Below are 6,204 nucleotides of genomic sequence, written 5' to 3' on the forward strand. Positions count from 1 at the left end.
TTGTGCAGTGATCTGTCTCGGAGACAGAGGGGATACTGAAAGACAACCAGATCAGGTGAAAAGTTGGTTCAGATGCTGCTGGGGGCCCCGGTCCTTGGCTTTCTACCCTTCCCACAGCTCCTGAGTCTCACTCTGCCCTTGGCATTGTCACGACAGCCCATCGTTTCTGAAGCGTCTACTTCCTACTAGAGTCCTAATTTACCTCACTAGTGAGTACAAGTCCCTGGGGGTTGGGGGTGAGGAGACCCCAGAAGCTGTGAGTGTGACTAATTGAGAACTCTTGTTGCCATTACTTTGGCCACCTGATTCAAAGAGCCAACTCACTGGAAAAAGACTCTGATGCTGGGAAAGATTGAAGGCAAAAGAAGGGGGTGACAGAGGATGAGATGGTTAGATAGCATCACTGACTCAAAGGACATGAATTTGAGCAAACTGGGAGATAGTGGACAGGGAAGCCTGGTGTGCTGCAGTCCATGGGGTCGAAAAGAGTTGGGCATAGCGACTGAACAGCAACAACAGTTGTTCCCATTGCTACTCTAAGAACATTGCTTCTCCTGTGCACCGTTAACTTTAATCAAAGTGTTGATCAAAGTGTTTTCACCTGTTTCTGGGCCAAAACTGCGTCCCTTTTTTCCATTGCTATTTCTGAGGGCATTGAGTCCACTCTGTAGCGGGCAGGGCAGATCAGTATGTCCCACAGATTTTTAGTGTTAGAAGGGCCCTCAGAGTTAATCTGTCTCCCATCAAAGTAGCAACACTTTACAGAACATCACTGAAAGGGGGTTATCCAATGTTTGATGTTTCTAGTTACTGGTAACATTATCTAGAGAGGATCCTGTTGGATGACTCAAATCTTTAGAAATGTTTATTATTAAAAATTCTGTCACTTGTTGAGTGTTAACATGTATGAACATATATTTTTGAGGAATACTTGAAACACTAAATTGTATACTCTAAACTGGTAAATTTTATATTATATGAATTCTCAATTTTTAAAATAAAGTAAGTAAAGATTTTCTAAAACTAAGAACTAACTATGTTTCAAGGAAAAGCATTTTAGTCATTTCCCATAAAATATGGAACAAAACACAAATGTTTGAAAAATAAACGTCAGTATTGTATTTAAAATCTTGTAATAATGGACTTCCCTGGTGGCTTGGTGGTAAAGAATCCACCTGCCAGTGCAGAAGACATGGGTTCAGTCCTTGGTCTGGGACGATCCCACTTGCCACAGAGCAGCCAGGCCCATGCACCTCAACTATTGAGCCCATGTTCTGCTACAAGAGAAGTCACGACAATGAGAAGCCTGTGCGCCTCCACTAGAGAGCGGCCCCCACTCACCACAACTAGAGAAAAGCCCAAGCAGCCGTGAAGAGCCAGCACAACCAAAAATACATAAATAAAATTATAAAATCGTATAATAAGAAAGATGGCATCAGTATTTGGAACGAAGAACTACAGATACAATTTTAGATGCACTTGTGTACCTAGCAACCCCAAAGGAATCGGCCAGAATTAGAGATGACAGAAGATTTCCATTTAGTGCAAATAGAAGAAAAGTGGACTGGACACAGAAGCCTGGGAAACAGGAACGTTTGAAGGACAGGAAGAGAAAGAGGAGCCAGGAAGAAGTCTGCGAGGGAAAAAAAAGAAGTCTGAGAGGGAGACTTCCCTGGTGGCCCAGTGGCTAAGACTCCACGCTCCCAGTGCAGGGAGCCCGGGTTTGAGCTCTGGTCAGGGAACTAGATCCCACATGCCACAACTAAGAGATTCCACATGCTGCGACTAAGGCCTGGTGCAGCCAAATAAATAATATATATATATATACACATATATAAAAGAAGGAGTTAAAAAAATGAGGTGGCAAGCACAGGCCATTCATTTAAGAAAGTGAAGTCGCTCAGTCATGTCCGACTCTTTGCGACCCCATAGACTGTAGCCTACCATAGACTCTAGCCTACAGGCTTCTCCATCCATGGCATTTTCCAGGCAAGAGTACCAGAGTGGGTTGCCATTTCCTTCTCCAGGGGATCTTCCCAACCCAGGGATCGAACCAGGGTCTCCCGCATTGCAGGCAGACGCTTTACCCTCTGAGCCATCAAGGAAGTCCTCCACTTCATTTGAGGTTAGGTATAAAAATCCAGAAGGGGAATCAGTCCTCATATAGCTATAATGTGCTTTTGAAATTTTAATGTGTGTATGTAACACCTGATTCAATAGGCCCTGAGGATGGGACCTGAGATTCTGTACTTTCTAACATGTCAACAAGTGAAGCCAATTCTGCTGGTCCTCAGACCCTACTCTGAGAACAACTACTCAAAATGCTGCTCAGGGAATTCCCTGGCAGTTCAGCGGTCAGGACTCCACACACTCGCTGCCGAGGGCCCAGGTTCAATCTCTGGGTGGGGAACTGAGATCCCACATTCCACAAGCCCCCCAGGCACAACCAAAAAAATTTTTTCTAACGAAATAAAAATATTTCAGGGCCTAAGGATCAAACCCCACTGGCAACGAGTCCATTACTCCTCCAGCTCCCTTTTTATCCTTGCCCTGACCTAGTATCCCTGCTATTAGTGAGTAAAAGTCGCTTAGTTGTGTCGGACTCTTTGTGACCCCATGGACAATACAGTCCATGGAATTCTCTAGGCCAGAATACTGGAGTGGGTAGCCTTTCCCTACTCCAGGGGATCTTCCCAACCCAGAGAATGAACCCAGGTCTCCCACACTGCAGGCGAATTCTTTACCAGCTATCAGGAAAGCCCATCTATAACTATCCTTGAGTCAAGGAAGAGACTCAAACTCTATGCCAGGTAACTATGATGGTTCCTCAAGAGCATTTTGGAAGAGAAGTTAGGATTTAGATACAGTTGTGATGTAACTAAAATTTTTTTGCATACGGTTTGTAATAAGCTTTAATTTTGGACCATAGTTTCCCCGTTTGATCTCCAACTATCCCTCACATCTTCAAATATCATTGGATGGATACATAACTTTCTTTTATCTATGGTGTTTTTATTTTAAACTTTATTTTGTATTGGAGTTATAGCTGATTAGTAATGTTGTGACAGTTTCAGGTGGACAGCATAGGGGCTCGGCCATACATATACATGTATCCATTCTTCTCCAAACTCCCCTTCCCTCCTGTAGGATGTTTTTTGTAAGGTGTTTCTGTTTAAAGACACCTTATTAATTATAATATGTTGCTGATTCAGTAGTATTGGCCTCTTTCAACAGTACTATAACTCACGCTTGAATAATGTTTATCATACACACGTTTTCTTGTAAGGTGCATTGCAGCCTTCCTGTGCTTAGGAGCATGAAGCTGGAAAACCATTTTAAACAGTGAAATTACTAACAAAAAGCACAAAAATACTAAAATTGTGGCACTAGATAGATGGTGAAAAGGACACTTATTTACAGTGTGAGAAGAAGGTAGAGTATTGCCTTGTTTCCCATCCAAGTGCCAACCAGGCCTGGCCCTGCTTAGCTCCCGAGATCAGACGAGATGAAACACATTCAGGGTAGTATGGGCACTGAGTACTGCCTTATTTGACCTCAGCTAGGAATATACACATCAAGCGACTCAGATTTTTCACCACTCTGCACATGTCTGTGAATGATTGTGAGATTGCCATGGTTACTGATTTTGGGGTCACAAATGCATTTTAGTGAGCAGAGGAATCCGCAAAGACAGAATTCACAAATAAGAATTGACTCTAAATGCTGCGTGATAAATCGGGGCTAATTAGCCTTATGACACTGCTGTCTCAACGTGTGGTTTCCAGGTTACCTCAACAGCATCACTCACTCGCTCTTAGCTCTTTAGTCATTTACTATCCATTAGCCAAGACTAATCACCGGACTCCACCTAACTGCAAGAGATCTGGGGGTTGCTTGGGTCCTTAGCAGTATATATCTATATTTCAGTTATAAAAGGCAAACTGGAAAGGTAGGAAAATGGGACTTCCTTGCAGTCCAGTGGCTAAGACGCCAAGCTTCCACTGGAGGGGGCACAGGCTCAATCCCGGGTTGGGGAACTAAGATCCCAAATGCTTTACAAAGGGAAGCCTGTGTTCTAATCAGAAAGCGTCCTGCGGTTGGTTTAGGGAATTGAGGATGTTTCAGATTGGCACCTCACTCCAGTACTCTTGCCTGGAAAATCTCATGGACAGAGGAGCCTGGTAGGCTGCAGTCCACGGGGTCGCTAAGTCGAAGACTGAGTGACTTCACTTTCACTTTTCACTTTCATACATTGGAGAAGGAAATGGCAACCCACTCCAGTGTCCTTGCCTGGAGAATCCCAGGGAAGGTGGAGCCTGATGGGCTGTCGTCTTTGGGGTCGCACAGAGTCAGGCACGACTGAAGCGACTTAGCAGCAGCAGCAGCAGATCTCTCAACTCCCTTGGCTCCTCCCACGTATCTCCATTCCAGTTGCCAGATCACAGAGCATAGCAATCACCACACCAATCTAACCCACTTCACTTAAGCAAAACACATGATTAATTTCCTGCTCTGGACCCCTGTCACTTCAGTTTGTTGGTTCTGGATTGCTCTTATCCATGGATTGGAACTTGTCTTGCTTTTGTTGAACTTTTACCAGACTATAAGCAGTAACTTGCTTATATTGAATAAGGCTGACATATTTGCTATAAACCCTAAGCACTTCACCCTCAGTTGGCACATAGTCTGAATCCTTGGCAGCAACAGGACTGCTTAATCTGCTTCATCATCTGGTCGACTGCCAAGAATTTCCCCTTCTGGTTTGAGGAAGTCCTCATTGTTCCCTTCTCTGCTTGACTCAGCTAGTTCCATACTTGTTCTAAAGGTCTTTCATTCAAGACACTACCTCTTGGTAACAATTTCTGAATTAATTACGACTCTGTAGCTTCAAATAAAAGAATCATATTGAGCTAAACTAATAACAGTCGTCACATTTAGTGAATGTTTATTCTGTACAGTGCCTAGCACATGATAGGTAGTTTTTTTTTTTTTGAATGAATGCCAGGCACTGTGCTGAATACTTTAAATGCCTTGTCAAATTTAACACTCATGACAACTCTATACTAGTATTTCTCATTTTAGCAGAAAAGAACACCAACACAGAGAAGTTTAGAAACTGCCCAGGACACACAGGATTTGAATCCAGTCGAGTCATATTTTGCTACCTTATCAGCAAAAGGGAGAATTTCTTTTAAGAGGGTTGTTACAGAACAAAGGGCAGAAATTTAAGTGGCTTGCAGGATGGGTTGGAACCAGGAGTAGGAAACTGTTGGGAACCCAGGCCGTATTCTTCCTCTGATTCTCCTCTCTGTTTTTCAGACTAGACGTGGTAACTCTGATGAGCAAAGAGAAAATATTGGCACAGTGAGGCAATAGATCATTTCACTGGTTCTAACTTTTTGACTCATTTTGGAAAATCCCAGCACCGCCCTCACCTCCTTTGATTGCCGTGGGCCAAGTTATTCTATTTCTTTGGGCCTCCATTTCCTCATCTATAAAATGAGAAGTTTTTACCAGAGGATTCCTGAAGTCTTTTCCAGTTCTAAAATTCTATGATCGTCAATGAAACTTCCAGGACAGAGGTGCAGTAATAATGGATTTGAACATACGGGTTTGGGCAATAGAATAAAGAAGAGTTCTAAGGAAAGAAGAAGAGAATATGGTTTGAGTGAAGCCTTGGTGTTGAATTACTCTTTAGAGCTGGTGTCAAGTGAAGGCCTTGGGATATAAACAGACGGCAGACAAGCCTTCTCACCCTGACCAGATCAGAGAGATGGATCTCTCTGATCTAAGAGCAGTGTCTCTTTCTCCCTCTTTCTGTGTGCATACACATGTGTGTGTGAGGAGTAGCCCCTTTGCATAGTAATTTAACCTGGTTTCATTCTTTCTTTTCTCACCTCAGAATTTTCTAAGGGCTTTCACCTGGGCCACAGAAAGAAGGCCAGAAGACAAATCCAAACCCTGGAGTGACCGAATGAGCAAGTCACTCCTCTCTGGGTCTGTTTTCTTATCCATGGCATGAGAGATTTGGTCTGTGTGATCTCTGAAGTCCTGCCCAACTCTTAACATTTTGTGGCTCTGGGTACTGAATCAAAAGCCCCTCTCTTCCCAAGCGCTCCATCCTTGGACCAGACCTTTGTCTTACTTCCTCTTCTCTGTATGCACCTGACTGCTCAGATCCTTTCTCCTGGCCCCCTTTCTTCC

This window comes from Bos grunniens, chromosome 21, assembly GCF_055505025.1.
Source record: "Bos grunniens cultivar Pamir isolate PY7600 chromosome 21, Bosgru_T2T1.0, whole genome shotgun sequence".
Taxonomy (NCBI): domain Eukaryota; kingdom Metazoa; phylum Chordata; class Mammalia; order Artiodactyla; family Bovidae; genus Bos; species Bos grunniens.